This window comes from Lepidochelys kempii, chromosome 18, assembly GCF_965140265.1.
Source record: "Lepidochelys kempii isolate rLepKem1 chromosome 18, rLepKem1.hap2, whole genome shotgun sequence".
Lineage (NCBI taxonomy): Eukaryota > Metazoa > Chordata > Testudines > Cheloniidae > Lepidochelys > Lepidochelys kempii.
Window position 1 is genome coordinate 7193144 of NC_133273.1, and position 14837 is coordinate 7207980.

The following is a 14837-nucleotide window of genomic DNA, read 5'->3' on the forward strand; positions in this document are numbered from 1 at the left end:
GGTGAATCACTGTCACTGGCTTACAGCGTGAGGGGGCTTCATCTGTGTCCACTGGGAGAGTTTTGCCCAAAACTACTGGCTGCTGGAAACACAAGTGCCCCGCTCTGGGCTCTGCAAGCCCTGCTCTTTCCATCTGCAGCATGACACCTTGCACTCCCCAGCCCATAGGCTCCCTAAGTGCAGAGCAGAGAGAACCTGGAGCTGAATCTATATAGATAGTTAGCCCCCCTCCACAACCCCGAGTTCTGCTCTGGCCCTGGAGCACAGGTCCTTCCAACCTGTCTGTACGTCCCTGCTTTGTTAGACTCGAGTAGGGTGACCAGACAGCAAGTGTGAAAACTCAGGACGGGGGGGGGGGGGGGGTAATAGGAGCCTATAAAAGAAAAAGACCCAAAAATCGGGACTTCTGGTCACCCTAGACTCGAGTGCCCTCTGCCTCGCCCTCTGGCTGCCCGCAGTGCCCCCAGATGCACTGTCCGGGGAGCAGCTTCCCCAGTTCAACGCTCTCCTTAGCCCACAGCACTTAGACGTAGCTGTAGTAAAACCAAACGGAAGTTTATGTGACAAAGCTTCAGACAGAGATTCACATAAAGGCCAGGATAAGGACTGGAAACATGGTTACAGATAAAGGAAAAATGTCAAACGCCAGCTGGACCCTGCACTTATTACCACGTTCCTCTCTTGTCTGTTGTCTCCTTTCATAACCAGGCTGTGTCTTTAACTTCACTTTGCCCCGATGGTCCATCTATTCAGGGGGTTTTCTTGGCTCTTTTGTGCTCTGTAAAGGCCAACGCCTACACCTTGTCTAGAGGTGGGCTAAGCTAGGTGGAAAGATGTCAGTTATTCTCTCTTGGTTGTGTGAGTGCCGAGAACCCCCAGACCCCAGGTGACCAGTTTCACGTCTAGCAGCTTGGAACACAGCATTCGACATGGTCACATAACTCTTCAGATATTTTTTGTACATCCATCCCTCAATAACTAGGACAACCTGCGAGTTCTTAGTGTCCGGCAGAGACCACACCTGGTCCCCTTTGACAAAATAGTATGAATATGGTGATCCCAGGAATACATGCTCATCCGGGTATGCCCAGGCAAGTCCCGGAGCAAAGACTCATAACTGTGTGCCCTGCCCCCCGCATCAGTTGCCACGTGGGGTACCTGGGTCACAATATATTACATGGTTCACCAATGCACTGATGGCTGCCCAGCAGACACATATGATGCTGAGGTCAGAGCTAAGGATTAGTGTTATAGCATGGTCACAATCAATGTGATATGTATGTGGTTACTGTACATGTTGGAGGTGTATGGGGCTTATTTAGAGAATGGCCTAGTCTGTCAAGGAAAGGTGTGAATGGAATGCCTGAGGTTACTCACACTCGTAACCATGTGTGTTCATTGTGCACCTACACATCCTAGTGTATGTAAAGAGCTGGGCAGTGTGTATGTGTGTTATTGTCCTCTCCTGAGTGGAGTTGGCACTTCTCAGATTTGTCTCATCTGCTGTCCCTTACTCACAGTGAATCTCCTTTAGCTCAGGGGAGGAGGCCTGTGCTTCCACAGTCAGAGAAGCTGATTTCTATTCCTGCTGCGGCCATGAAGTTACTCATAGAGCAAAGTGAAGGCTGCAAAACTCCTACATAGCAGTAATATCTTCAAGTCATCGCTGGGCTATTAAATGTCTGGCTAAATACAGACAGGGGCAAATTCTGCTCTGGGTTCTAAATCACTGTCCAGATGTAACTGAAAGTGGAATTTGGCCCAGTGTCTGTAATAGAGGCCAGTTAATTTTACCAGGAATTTCTTAAATCATTGGTTAAAGTAAATAACTGTAATCGTGACCAGCCCATTTCTCTCTCTGGGTGTGTGCACACCCTTTGATTGGATTAGCTCCGCCTATGGACGTTATCAGCAAGAGAAATTTCCACGCCAGCCCTTATCCATCCTAGTGGGTCCTGGCCATGGTTTGTCTCATCCCCTATAAAAAAATCATCTTCAAAGACCGCAAGGAAAACAGTGAATCTGTGTTGCAAAGAGAGAGAGCCTGGCACCTATTTATCTGCAGCTGAATTTCAGCTTGTAATGTCGCCCCAGATAAAGAAAAGACACCAAGGTCCTGGGACCGAATAAGGGGCTTCTCTGAGGGCTTTGGGTTTTATCTGGTTGTTTGTCCGCGATTAGGGAGGGATGAGTGTTGGTGCCTAGGTGGCCAGGCAGCAGCCAATCTGCATACAACTGGTTTATGACACCCTAAACAAATCGATAACATTAAACTGCCCGTGGCCGGTTCTTGCCCCAGCCACTGGTCCTTGGGTTAATTACAATGTAGTTCAGCCAGTGCAGACAGGGCTGGCAGGGCCGTTGTGTGTGTTGGAAGTGGGCTGGCTCCTGCATGCAGATGTCCCCTGCTTGGGTGGTATAAACTCAGGGAGTGGAGGCTGCTTCCTTGGCAGGTTCTGAAAGCTTCTGGAGGAAGAAGGAGAACACACACGACCATGTGCTTGAAATATTCCCTGCACGACAGACAAGGTAAGAGACAACGCAACATTTCCCTCTCTTTGTCTATCTGCTGCTGGACACGCATAACTGGGCAATATTAGGGCTCTACAGTAACTTACAACATCGGCATAGCAGTCTAGCCCGACAAAGGAACTGGGGACATTTCAAAACTCTTGGGACAGTTCCTAGATTTATTTTGAAAGTCACTGCAGAACCAGATGGGCTGTGGCAGAGTTTACTCCAAGAGTCTGATGAGCCGTTAAATCTGTTCACTTGCTATATCATGTTGCCCGTGTGGAACAGCAGTGCGGTGTAGTGGTCTGAGCACAGGGCTCCTAGATTCTAATCCTGACTTTGTCACTGGCTTCCCATGTGACCTTGGATGAGTCTTTCCCCTGTGCCGTGCCTCAGTTTCTCCATCTGTAAAATATGGATGCTGCTGGTGACCCGACCCACCTGGCTGCAGGGTTGTGAGGGTTAATTACGCGGTTATTTGACAAACCCAAAGTGCTGGGATTATGAAATGCATTGAAGAGGAATTTCTTAGGGCATGGAGTAGTTTCCACTTGATTGAAATATGCGTGCGTGTGTGTGTGTGTGTAGCCCAATTTGTACACACGAGACAGACCCGCATACAGCACACACCCCATGCATTCTGCACACACAGCTACATTCTGTACATGCAACGTTCCCCTCTCCGCACACATCGAGTACTCACACCCACCAGAGCGTGTCCACAGGCGCAAGTGTCAGTGGTCTAACGTGAATTGGTTTTTGAACTGATCTGAATTAAAGCAGTTCAGAAGGGTGTGTGGTAGGGCGACCATATTTCCCAAAGGGAAAATGGGACATTGCCCAAGCCCCGCCGTTCACTCCCTATGTGGCTGGCCTGAGCCACCTGGCATCACCGCTTGCCCAAGCCCCGCCGTGCGGGACTGGCGTTGCCGCTCACTCGCCCCTCCAAACGTTCCTCCCTGCCCCACTCATTTTGGCAAAACTGGGTATTTGTCCCGTTTGCTCTTGATAACTGATGATCAGTTGGCAAGAGTAAATGGGACAAATGCCCGGTTTTGCAAAAAAAAACCCAGGACCCCCAGGACAGGGCATAAGAAGGGGATGCTTGTCTTTCGTAGGAGTGGGTTATTGTGGTTAAGCGTTGACCTGTTCCAAACTGACTTGGCTTAAACTGTAAGAGAGGAAGAGTGGTCCAGCGGCCGAGGAGTTGGGGGCCCTGGGTTCTATTCCCCGCTCTGTCACAGACTTCCTGTATGACCTTGGGCAAGTCACTTCATCTCTGTGTGTGTCAGTCCCTCATCTGTAGCACTGCCCCCTGCTCATCTGCATGGGAATAGGCCCAACAAAGTAGCGCCCCGAGTGAGCCATCCTTGTACTGAAACAAGAGTCTTGTCCGCCAGTTCATAGGCGTCGGCTTCTTCCGGGCCCCAGGGTGCTCAGCCCCCCCTTCTCCACCCCGCCCCAGGCCCCACCCCCACCAGTAGCCTTCCCCAAGTACCCATTCCTGCCCCGCCCCAGGCCCTGCCCCCACCCTTTCTTCCAAGCCCCCACCCACGCCTGGCCTCTTCCCACCCAGTTCTGCCCCCTCCCCTGAGTGTGCCCCCTCCCCGCTCTTCCCCCTCCCCCAGCGCCTCCTACGTGCAGTGCGGTTGAACAGCTGATCGTGGTGGGCGGGAGGCGCTGGGAGGGAGGGAGATAAATTGACCAGCAGGGCTTGGGGGGAGGGGAGGAGCTGGCTGCCGGTGGGTGCTGAGCCACCCTCCAACACAAGTGGACTAGAGGTTAGAGCAGGAGGGGCCCCTTAAATTGATTCAGGGAGGAGAGGATAGTTGAGTGGCTTTCTAATGCCCCAGCCCTGGGGAGGTTAGCTGCAGTGGGGATTGAACCTGAAACCTCAGGGGCCTCTGCTGTTCGAGCTAAAGAGCCTAGCTCTGGTTAGTCAAAGGCCGCACAGTCTGATAGGCCTCTCTAGGATCCAGCCACTTGTGGGGCACAGAGAGCACAGGATGTCAGCGTGGGTTACAGTTAGAAGAGGGTTACTACGTTAGGGAGGGAAAGCTGGACTCCGGGTTCCTATCCCTAGCTTTGGGAGGGAGCAGGGACTAAAGGTTAGAGCCAGAGGACTGGGATTTGGGACTTTGCTGCCGACTCCCTGTGTGATCCTGAGTGATAACTAGGGCCGAGTAGGGCTGGGGGAACATGGATAAAAATTCAGCAAGTGTCACAAGAACGACACAGGTTGGTGGGAAACGGTGCAAAAAGGGAGATGGAAAGACTGGATTAGTCTAACTAAAAAGGCCTCCTGTTATAATTCAGGGACAGGGTTATAGTCATGCTGGGGGAACCAGAGAAAGTGTGGGACTGGAAATCAATGGAGCAAACTTGGGGTGCTAAAAATTAGGCCTAATTAGCTGACAAAATAACGAGGGGATGGGGCTATTCTCCATCACTCCCTCTTGGGGGTCCTTACAAGAAATGACTATTCTAGAAAAATTGGGAAGCAAATGCAACAATTGCTGACTGGCTGAAGGGGAATGCGCGTGCTTCCCATATCACAGCTGCTGCCCCAGGATCTCCTGGGATCCCCGCGTCCACTGTGGCTCCATTGGGCCTATGTCGTCCTGATCCTGAGAGACGTCCTCATCGGGCGGGGCCAGAGAGAGGGACCCGGTTGACATCGCCATTTCCAGTGACTCTGGCTGAATCTCGAACCCCCCCTGGGATGTGTGACTTTGGCCTGGTCTGCACTACAGTCTGACATGGGTAGAACTACGGTGCTCTGGGCTGTGAAAAAGCCGCACCCCTGAGTGATGTAATTGCACTGACCTAACCCCGTGCAGACAACACTAGCTTGGTGGGAGAGCTTCTCCCGCAGACATAGCTCCTGTCTCTCGGGGAGGTGGATTCACTGCGCTGACAGGAGACCCTTTCCTGTTGCCGTAGGAGCGTCTCCACTAAAACGCTACAGCAGCGCAGCTGAGCCGGTGCAACTGGGGCACGATATGTGAGACAAGCCCTTTGTCCCGTCCTTTTCCTCCGCTACTTTCGTTTTTCTCTTTCCTTTTGCCTTCAGTCTAACAAAGGGTGGGCTTAGCCGGCCAAGACTGAACATTGTGCAATACTGCTGTGAGCCCATGAACAGAAAAATGCAGCTAAAAGCAATGTCCTAAGCAGCCCGACCCTGGGACTAGTTTGCCAGGTCTTGGAGGGGCTGATAGGGCCGTGTGCCATTCCTGTGTTTTTCCATCAGTGAGCTGGCTGCAAGGGAAAGTCGGCACCAGAGACAGAAACTGCTTGGCAGTTCTTTTCTCTCCCTTCTTGTGTGTGTTTGTCTTTCCAGGAAATGGTGTCGGACTTTAACAACAGCACCCATAACCCCACCTCCAGCCCATCTCAACTAACTTTTCCCCTTTTTCCCAAAAGGCACATTATTTATTGTCAGATCTAAGAGCTTGTCAGACCAGGGGGTTTTCCCTTCTAAAGGCTTTCTATAGCTAATGGCAAAGGACAAGGGATGTGGTTACAAAGAAAGGCTGACTCCACACTGTTTACATTCCCAACACTTTCCTGTTTTCTGTATCTTTAATAGAAGGTTGCAGAGCTATTCAGTGGTGTGTTTACCATGGTACAAAGCAGACGAGATCTCTGTCTACCAAACCTTGATCCTCGGTCTAAACAGTTTAATGTTGGGCAGCGAGAGGGTCGCGTTGACACCTTTGCCTCCTTGGGCCCATTTATTCCACTGAAATTAATACAATGGAAGATCACTTCACTTCTGTGCCTCGGTTTCCCTCTCTGTAGTGGGACAATACCGACTTCCCAAAGGGTCGGTAACTACTGGTAATGAAGGAATGTTTTGAGTTTGGAGGGAGGATGCCTCAGTCTTATTCCGTTTGCACCTCTTCCAGAGCATTGAGATTTGTTCCAATTAGGGTGACCAGATGTCCCGATTTTATAGGGACAGTCCCAATTTTTGGGTCTTTTTCTTATATAGGCTCCTATTACCCCCCACCCCCGTCCCGATTTTTCACATTTGCTGTCTGGTCACCCTAGTTACCATGCAGGGCATTGTCACAAAAGCAAAGGTGCCTCTGGTCTGGTTTGTTTTTCACTTGCACAGGTCAGCTGCTCCAACTTCCTCCCGCGGAAGCTGAAACGGCTGACATCTCATCTCCTTCCTCGTCAATTTCCTCCTGTAATTTGATTCTTTCCCCCTCCTCTAGATCTGGAGAACTGCTGGTGTCTGGTTGGAAAACGAGAAAACAGGGGATCCCCCATGCGCCCGACCTTCCTTGTAGACTGTTCCAGCGGGAGAAGGGAACTGCTGAACGCATGGCCTGACAGCCAACTGTATGGGCGTCCTCGCAGCCACTTCCCCTGCAGACTCAGGATGGAGACTTATGTGATATTCTGCTGTGATGTGTCCAGTTGTGGCCACCAGATTGTCCACAGCAAAGGAAGCGAGGAGGGCGTGTTCTGTGCTCCGGCCCGAGTCTCGGCTTCATCACAGCCGGGCACTGGAGCTTCTGTGGAGGCACCTGAGTCCTTCAGGAACAAGGCTCCTGTCTCTATGCACCAGCAATGCCACGTTAGGAGTTGTGCTAAGAGTGATGCTGCAGCTGGGGGGTCTGATTCCAGGTCCCTGCAGCGCTCTGCTTGGTGCACAGTCAAACACTTCCTGAAGGGCTTAGCCAGGTGTGTCTTTGGGCAAACTGATTGGGAGTATCCAGGCAACGGGTACAAGGAAACACTCTTATTTAATGCAATGTATAATTGACCTGCAGAACTCACCCCTGTGGGATGTTATTGAGGCTAATATCATGGTAAAATTTAAGAATGGCTCAGGCCCTTCTACAAGACAGGGGTCTATTAGTCCTCCTGCTTTGTAAACTAATTGCCGGCTGACAATAGGAATAAACATCCCTCCCAGGTGATGGCTTGGATTAGATGCCCAGTGCTTTGCCCCAGGTCAGCAGTTCTTGTGTTACTGGCAAATGCAGAAATGTGAATTCTTGCTCCGGCCAGTAGAACAATGGGTATGTTTATGTCTTTGTTCCTAAAGGATCCCCAAACATCTGACAAACTAGAGATATTATAGAAGTCACCCAGCACTGAAATGCAGTCACCTCTGGGGAGAAACATGGCTTAACTGTCCACAGCATCACTGTAGCAAATACTTTCAGGCAAGAGGGAAAGTGCATAAAGGGAGAGGCTGGATTGTGGATTCCATAGGGAGAGGTTGGATTACACATGCCCCAAGTGTTCTTTCCTGGGTGGAAAGTAGTTTAGAAGTGCTATTATTATTGGACAGGTAAGCCCTGCTCCCACTGCTGCTGGACCCATGACACTTGCCTGGTTGGGAACTGTTTAAATCTGCTTTTCTCTAGGGTTGTGTTGGGTGGCTGATAGTTTGGGGGTGACTTGGCTTTGGGGCCACCTATCACATCAGGTCCACTGAGGTGTCTGCCTGTCTAATTCAGGTAACACAGAGGCCAGGTGGGAATTTGTGTGGATTGGGGGGGAAGGAAGGGGGTGTTCCTGGTGCTGCTTGCAGGCTAGGGGGCTCTGTAGGGAAGTGTGTGATCAGAGTCAGTCTGGAACAAGGTGGGATGAGTTGTGCCTCGCTACCTTAGGGAGCAGCCTGCTTCGTTTCCCTCTGATTTAGGTTACTGTGTGTTATTGCTCTGGATTCTAAGAATAAAAGTAGTGTTTCATTTTGATTGACTTTCTCTAACTTCTCTGGGGGTGTGCCGTGAACATAACAGAGAGGGAGAGAGGAAGGGCTTGTGCTTTCTCCATTTTAGGATGGCCTCTCACCTGGGGGAATCTGGAAAGGTCCCACTTCCATCTTCCATCGCCCAGCTGGGGGAAGGTTGGATTGTTATATAATGGCTGGTTTTGAACTGTGTGCTGCTGTAGCCATGTGGACATCTTGCTGGAGGCATCTTGGCTGCCATCATGGAAACACTACAGCTGCTAATGTACAGCACCAAATCTAACTAATGAGATATGCACAGAGCTCTTGCAGCGCACCCAGACAGAGGCTCTCCCTATGCTACCCCAGACAGAGCCTAGGAGAACAGAAGAGCAGCAGCTGGGAGGTCAGTTGTGTTCCAGCTCTGGCAGGCAGACAGGGAGAAGCAAGTTTGAGAGCTGAGAACCCCTCATCAGGAACTCCTGTCTCCAGCCACGCCAAGGGGCTGGTAGCTTGAGTGCCTAAGAGATGTTGTGTCACATGGGGTGAATGAACTGGCCCCAGGCCTTTCACAGTTGGTTAAAGCAGCATGTAAAGATAACGGGCCAGATTCTTGGGTTCCTGATGGACCGAACTGGTCTTTGGCTGGCCCCAGAACATGGACAGTGTGAAGGTGGCATGCAGGAACTTTGCCACCCGCCCCTTCTTGGGTTGTGCACCAGGTGGAGTTCAGTAGGACTCAAGCATCTGTACCTGACTCCAGAGAGGGTTGGCAAGACCCTACCCAGAAGCCCCCCCCTCCCCTTGATATCTAAGTTTGATCATGACCCAGCCATCTAGGGTGTTTCACACAAATAAAGTTTGACTTATTAGATCTGTGGGACACAATCCTATGGACTGTGTCCCAGTGCTGACATAGGGGACAAAGTGAGCCCCATCGAGCCCTTGATATGCTATGTTGAGCACCATGTATAAGCTAGGGTGTCCCCTAAAATGAGGGACAGGCAGGTGGTCAACCTAGGAGCAGCCCAGTCTTGGCCTACCCTAAATCATCAATGCACCTAGGGCTGAGCCTTGCACAGCTGCTGCCCGGGCTGTACCCAGTGTGTGTGGAGTAAGGGATTTGCTGTCAGCCTAGCATTTTCCACCAGCATTAGTGTGGCTTGGTGCAAAGAGCCTTGTTCTGCCTCTGGCCTGCTGGTTGACCTTGGGCAAGGCACGTCACCTCTCTGTGCCTCAGTTTCCCCAAAGGGCTTTGAGATCTGCTGATGAAAAGGGATCTGTTAGGGATTCACAGTCAGATGGTCTATTTTTTCCTGACATGGGCATGCGCAGCCAGTTGGATGCCACTAGGCGTCACTGTTTTACCAGCCATGGAGGTTGACTCCGTTGCTTTTGGTGGTTCTTTGCCTTTCCCAGCCTGGACTGCAGTTGGCAAGAGGCAACTGTGACTTGATTGAGGATCAGCCCTGGTGGTTGCTCTGTCCCAGAAACCCAGCCTGAGCCTGCAGCCATGCACTAACAGGAACACCCAAGGGACTCAGGCGCTAGCCACATAAATGGAGGAGCTGCATACGGGGAAGGATATGCACAAGCATCTGCTCCAGAAACACAGCCCTCTGCTGGGGATGCTAAAGTAGCTCTTGCCGGTAACTGGGCTTATGCCAGGAAGTGCCCAGCTTTGCGGGAGACAGCAAGGGCTGCACCTGAGTGGCATGAAATGGAGCTGATTGCAGTCTCCCTCACCTACCACATGGTCCGGAGAGCTACCGAGAGAGGTCAGCTCCCAGACTGGCTGGAATGGTGCATCCTGGGAGTTGTAGTCTGTAGCTTGCACCTTCAGATTAAAGGGCTATGCGCCCCGTCTTAGCTCTGTGTAGCAGGGACTGCCTTTGCATGTGTACAGCGCCTAACACAACAGGGGCCACAATCTTGGACTGGAGCCTCTTGGCACTGCCCCAGGGAAGCTATTAAATATTAATTGCCACATTGGGCCGCATTTGGCCTGTTAGCCTCATTGTGCCCCCACTGTCATACCTGGACCAAAGGGCACCTGGGTTGACATCATTTTGATCTACTCACTTAATGAATTGAAGATCCACCGGCCTGGCTCCCCCAGTTTTTGCCTCTCCCCACTGCGGTCCTAAGACATGCGTCATTTTCCTGGCTACATCTGTACTCTCATCCCGTCCTGTTCCCCGACTCGTCAAGTGCTGGTTCCCCCTTCCCAGAGCAGGGAGGACACAGCGACCTCTGAGCTAATCACAGAGCTTCACAAACACAACACCAGGCCTGCCAGGCTTGTGGTAACTATAAACAGCCTCCACCCAGAACAAAATACAGGCACCTGGCACTGTTTATATACACAGTTCCATGATAATCCAGCCATTCCTCACCCCCTGGAGTCAGTCCAAAGCCTTATGCAAGCATCTTGCACTTCCTCTTTTCAGATGCTGTTGCCCTGGAGGGGATGATGTTCTGTGGAGCTTACAGGAGCTCTCTGCACCCCCCTTAGAAGAGCAAAAGACAATTAGCCTCGTGAACAGAAGGCTGGGGCTCCCAGAGGGGTCCTGCTGACTCTGGAACCAAGATCAGGAGAACATCCTCCAGGAACTGGCTGTGTTGGAAAGGACCAGGAGCCAGTGTATGCTCCCCGTACAGTCACTCCTGATCTACTCTGGTGTAGGATTTGCCTTGATGTCAAGGGACCAGGCCCCAAAGCTCTACCTGGTCCATATCCTGCCTTCCCCCGAATGCAAACTCATTGGAGTGGCCCATAAAATCCTGCCTGGGCCAGACTCCTTAACTAGCACTGATTTGCCAGGGCTGTTTTTCGGGGAGGGGTCAGTATAGTCTCTGCAGCTCAAACCCTGCAGTGTGGTGTAGGCTGAGATGGCAGCATCAGACATGAGCGTTAAACTAATGAGCTGAACATCTCCCATGGCTGATGATCATGTCCAACTCCTTCCCATTCCTGCCCACGCTTTCCCTCTGTTCTACACGACACCTCTTTGTTTCTTTGTGTCCCATCACCAACCACCCATCCTATCCCCTGTATCCACCTGCGCACTTTCCTGCCCCGACGATTCCATACTGGGTGCAGCTCTCAGACCCCAAAGAGAGCCAACGGGACTTTGAGGTTATAACGTCAGGGCAGCCCTTTCTGGGCATAAATTTGCTTACACTGCAAATTCTTACTCCAGGGCTGATTCTGCCCCCAGGCGAATAACCCAGGGACCTTGGCAACACACTATCAGAGCGGCTCTGGAACGCTGGCCTTTCCCAATCCAGATCCCAAAGTCACCTTCACTAATATCTTGATCGCCCTGGATGTACTCTGCTGCTGGGGAGTGACAGGAGAGATCAGGAATCAGAGGAATTTTCCATTTGCCTGAGGGCTTAGTACTGGTGACTGGAAATTTAAGTCGTCCATTTAACCCCAGGGCAGACTTCCTCCTGTGCAGTTTTGCGGGAGTACTTTCTGGCATTCAGCCATTGAGTGCCCGAGCCCGTGCAGCCAGGCCAGAGCTCAGGACCTCAGAGTGACTGACTAGATGGCCAAGGGACTGGTCGGGGGCGATCAGGATTTTTCCCTTCCATGTGGCTGATTCCAGGAGAGCCCAGGCTGGCAAGGACCAAAAGTAGCCACTGTCTGATGTGTATCCACACGGCAAATCTCTTGCAATGTTCTTTGTGTTGTTTGGAGCACCCTGAGATGACACAGCATGGCAGGAGACCTCATGGATTGTTACAGGCTTGTGCAAACACACACAGGTATGCAGGCATGCACTCACAAACTCACTCACACTGCAGCAGACAGTACCTCAGCTGGGCCTAGTGTAAATTACAAGTGAAACTAATGCAAAGCACTGGGACATACTCTGCTCTCTCACTTTGCGGGGGGGAGGGGGGAAGGAATTGGATACAGCTTTCTGCTATAGCCACTGATATTGGTACAGTAGGTGCTGTTCAGATGTTCCAGTGGGTGCGGATTGTGCTCAGGGAGCCCCCACGCCAGGTGTGGCGATGGAGGAGCCCGTGTGCTGAAGCGCGTCTGGGAGCCGAGCCGGGCACAATCGCTCAGGACCCCTACTCAGGCCTCTGTCTCTGCCGCCCCGTGACCTTTCGCACGGGATGCCAGAACCTGCTCTGCCGGCCCCGCTCAGCGGGTTGGTTGTGAGACTGAAGCCCAGGCTGAAATGACTCAGGCAGCTGGGACTGCGATAAACGCCCGTCTCCGTGCGGCTGGCTGACCTTCTGGGAGGCTGGCTGCTGGCGAAGGCCGATTTGCGCAGGGGAAAGGGGGAACAGAAGGCTGATGTTCTAGGGGGTATTTAGGGAGAAGCCACCCCCTGAATTCACCTTCGCAAGCAACAGGGGGCTGATTCTGCTCCTGCTCCCGTTCTACACCAGTGTGACTCTGCTGACTCCAGTGGTGTCACTCCTGATTTACCACTGTGTAAGCGAGGTGAGGGTCAGGCCCCATCTGCCTCGCTGCAGGGGCTCGCTGAAGGCGGGGACGCTCGGTCCTGGAACACAGTAGCTGCCGAATTGCAATGGCAGAGTCCTGTCTGAACTGCACTCAGCCAGCCAAGGATCAAGAAGCTGTTTGCTGTCTCGTAGGCTCGTGCCTGGCTGGAATCTGGGTGGCTTTTCAGGCTGGGAATTGAGGCTGACAGAGGCCAGGACGGCTGGGTTCCTGCTGGGGGTGGCGGGAAGAGAGACCCGGGGAACATGCAGCAGGAGGCAGAGGCTCTGGGCCTGACTTTAAGCTGCTAGCTCAGAGAGTGAGAAGGGCAGAGGAAGGTCAGGGCAGGACTGAAAGGCTGTGCTAAAGTTGATGGAGTCACCCTGATTTCCACCCGCTGAGGATTTGGCCCAGAGCGTGAGAGTGAAAGGCAGAGTGAGGGAGTGGGATGGAGGAAGCAGGAAAGAGCCAGAAGGAGACACTGGCTGTCGCTGCTGCTGGCAGCGGTGTGTGACCGGGCAACAGGGTGTGGGGCAGTCCTGTATGCAGCTGTCAAGGTTCCTCCCCCACTCTGAACTCTAGGGTACAGATGTGGGGACCTGCATGAAAAACCTCCTAAGCTTATCTTTACCAGCTTAGGTCAAAACTTCCCCAAGGTACAAAATATTACACCCGTTGTCCTTGGACTGGCCGCTACCACCACCAAACTAATACTGGTTACTGGGGAAGAGCTGTTTGGATGCGTCTTTCCCCCCAAAATACTTCCCAAAACCTTGCACCTCACTTCCTGGACAAGGTTTGGTAAAAAGCCTCACCAATTTGCCTAGGTGACTACAGACCCAGACCCTTGGATCTTAAGAACAATGAACAATCCTCCCAACACTTGCACCCCCCCTCTTTCCTGGGAAATGTTGGATAAAAAGCCTCACCAATTTGCATAGGTGACCACAGACCCAAACCCTTGGATCTGAGAACAATGAAAAAGCATTCAGTTTTTTACAAGAAGACTTTTAATAAAAAATAGAAGTAAATAGAAATAAAGAAATCCCCCCTGTAAAATCAGGATGGTAGATATCTTACAGGGTAATTAGATTCAAAAACATAGAGAACCCCTCTAGGCAAAACCTTAAGTTACAAAAAAGATACATAGACAGAAATAGTTATTCTATTCAGCACAATTCTTTTCTCAGCCATTTAAAGAAATCATAATCTAACACATACCTAGCTAGATTACTTACTAAAAGTTCTAAGACTCCATTCCTGGTCTATCCCCGGTAAAGACCAGCATATAGACAGACCCAGACCCTTTGTTTCTCTCCCTCCTCCCAGCTTTTGAAAGTATCTTGTCTCCTCATTGGTCATTTTGGTCAGGTGCCAGCGAGGTTACCTTTAGCTTCTTAACCCTTTACAGGTGAGAGGAGCTTTCCCCTGGCCAGGAGGGATTTCAAAGGGGTTTACACTTCCCTTTATATTTATGACAGCAGCGCTGGGTGACCCCTTGTCAGCAAGCCAAGAATAGCTCGATGGCCAGGTAGGCCATGGGGTGCAGTTCTGGGAAGGCATTAGAAGACCAGCAGCCCTTGAATGTTGTGTCCAAGTGCTACACTTAGATATCTGCCCTACACACCGACCTTGCCAGCTGACTCAGGATTGCAGGGGTTTGGTGTCTGGATGCAGCGGTGAGTTATCGGCAACACTCAAGCCCTAACTCAGAGGTGAGAACGCTAGTGCAGACTAAGTGAGCTGTAGCTCACGAAAGCTCATGCTCAAATAAATTGGTTAGTCTCTAAGGTGCCACAAGTACTCCTTTTCTTTTTGCGAATACAGACTAACACGGCTGCTACTCTGAAACCTCTCAGAGAATAAGACGGACCCTGATAGACTCAACAGGACTGAGGGGCAGAGGTGTGTGGGGAGCCCAAGAGAGTCGTCACAGGGGGCGCTGTAGGTCAGCGTGGAGGAAAAGTAGCTGAGCTCTGGCTGGTGGGGAGCCAGGCCCAGAGTGGCCTGGGGCTGCAGGTAAGGAAGATGGGGCACCAGCAGAGCCGTGGAGGGTCCCGGGGGATGTGGGTTAGCAGTCCAAGCCTTTGGCCCAACCCTATATGGGATCTGTCACTTGCTTGACTCCAGCGTTGTTAACTCTTCCCTTTCACGAGCCCT